Genomic DNA, 2683 nt, shown 5'->3' on the forward strand with positions numbered 1-2683 from the left:
AAAATTGGTGGATAANAATTTGTAACCAGAAAATAAGAATCAATAGTTCAAGTTAAACTCATTGAATCATTAAAATTGGTGGATAATAATTTGAACCAGAAAATAGATCAATAGTTCAAGTTAAATTGATTTGAATCAATTAAAAATGTACGAAAATTTTATTTAAATAAAACTTTTGTTCAAATCAAAAAAGAAAGAAAAATGAACGACAAACAATTTTATATAATGATGACTAATGCAGATGATAATGACTGTCCTCTTTTTTTTTTTTTTTTTCTAAAATTGTCACCAATAGAGATACGGTGACATGCATGCATGCAGTTGCGCAGTTGTAATCATAATTTGATCTAATGTGGTATAGGTGATTACCTTCATGAAACCCGCAATTTTCTTTTTATAAAAATCAAAAAAAAAAAAAAAAAAAATTAGCTAATTTGATGACTAACGACTACCCATTTCTTTACCGTTTTCCATTTTCATCCATCCGATGATAGAACTCTTTGCACTGTTAATGACTGTCATTCGTTCCGTTCAAAGTTTAGCAATTCCGGAATTATAGCAGAATCAAAAGTTCTATAACTTTGTATTGAGCTGATTCCACCATTCTATAACTCTTTCTCTTCCCTTCTTCGTTACTAACCCTTAGGAATAAACATCCTATTAGCTTTCTTGTCAAAAAACTCTCATAAAATTGCATGAAAAGGAGGGATTCTAAAGTACAAGGGAAGGTTTTCTGAAATGAAAGAGAAGATTCCGAAGGAGAGGGAATGGATTCTGAAGCCATTTGATGGCTCATACAGTTTACATTGTAAATTTGTAAAGTTGCTCTTTGTGTTTCGTCCATTATATTAGCCATATTGTGACATCATCTAACCGATCGAACAGTTTATCAGCTAACAAGTTTCTTCCATTTAAGACAAACTTAAATGAATTTGAAATCGTTAATTGTCAAAATTATTTTAACTTTTCAAACTCATTTATCCAACTTTGTTATTAGCTGTTTCCTACATATGGGATTAAATGAATGCCAAATGATATGATATGATATGATATGATTTAATGTTATTGAACTAACTCAATCATTGGTCATCTTAAAATTGTTATCAATTAAAATTGGATTAAAACAGCTAAAATTATGAATCAAACTTTTCCTTTTTTATCTTTTTCCTCATTTTCATTTAAAATTTCCATTGTTTCCCATTTCTTTCAATCATTTTCAACATTATTTATCCTTCAACTTTATTATTATCTCTATTAGCTTTATGCAATTTAAAAAAAAAACTTTTCATTCTTCAATGATATCAATCAGTTAGCTTTTCCCTCTCTTCATCTTTTTTCTATCTGTTCCATTTCTAGCAATTATCCAAAGTAAGCATAAAATGTTTAACTAATTATTGCAATAAAAAACTTTCCTATTTTTTTGTCCTATAAAAAAAAAAAAAATAAAATACATAAATTTCACATTTCTTTTTTTCTACGAAATAAATTCTATTTATTAACCTTACTAATCTTTCCATATGCTTATTTTTTCAACTGTTTATTTCTTTTCAAGAAAATTTGCATAAATTTAATAAAATAATTTTTTATGGTTAATAGAGAGAGAATGATGGTGAAATATTACTGTGACATCAATTTGTCATCAATATAATGCTCCCTTTTAGACATCCGGAATATCATTGTATTTTTCACATTTCATTAAAATAATCTTCGATAGCTTTTATCAAATATAATAAAATTAGCCATCTGTTATTGATTCTTATCATTACCTGAAAATAATCATTCTGTTGGCATATGTTGAAAAGGTTACCTGATTTTATTTCTTCAATCATCCAATGAATATCATTGTACTTTTAGCGCTTTTTTGAATTGTTTCTATGTTAAAATTACATTTTGATCGTATCTTTACCTTAAGAAAATTTGTCACTTATTTCAAAATTAATCCTAAAATAGTTGCTGATTTGGAATCACATCGAAGAGAGGCATAAAACAACCTGTAATTTATTCCGTTTTTTTTTCCTCCTTTCTTTTTTTTTTTTTTATTTTGTTTTAATCATATATGACACGAGAAATGGGATGATTCATTAAATTGATTCAGTTGACGCCTTGGTGACATCGACCATTTCGAAATGGGCATTCTATGTTCCTTTCTTTCCCTTTCTTTTTCATCCTTTTTCCTCTCGACAAATATTCTCAAATACATTTATATTTACTTAAAAAAAAAAAAGGGGATGATAAAATCTGTCATTTTTAAATAAATCTGAATAAATATTCATAAATTAAAATTGTTAAAATAATATTGGACGATTTATCGATGGATAAGTATGATCCATTTAGTTGTCCGGAAAATTTTTGATAAGAGTTAACAAATTTCGTATAATTAATACCGGAAGTTTTTTTTTTTTTTTTCTCATCATCAGGTTACATTTTTCATCGTTAAAATCTTATAAGCATTATTTCAAAATTAATCCTGAAATATCATCGAAGCATTGTCTAATCAAAATTATTTATCATTTGTTAATTTATTCGTAACAAATGATAATAGTGAAGAAAGGCATAACAAACAATGTTTTTAAAAAGACTATCAATTTTCAAAATCTTTGTTAGCTTACTTCAATCCTCCTCCTACTTTGTGTATTTAGTTGAAGGCATTTTAAAAAATGAAAGAAAAAAAAAAAAAAAAAAA

Source organism: Loa loa (genome assembly GCF_000183805.2).
Source record: "Loa loa unplaced genomic scaffold supercont3.436, whole genome shotgun sequence".
Taxonomy (NCBI): Eukaryota; Metazoa; Nematoda; class Chromadorea; order Rhabditida; family Onchocercidae; genus Loa; species Loa loa.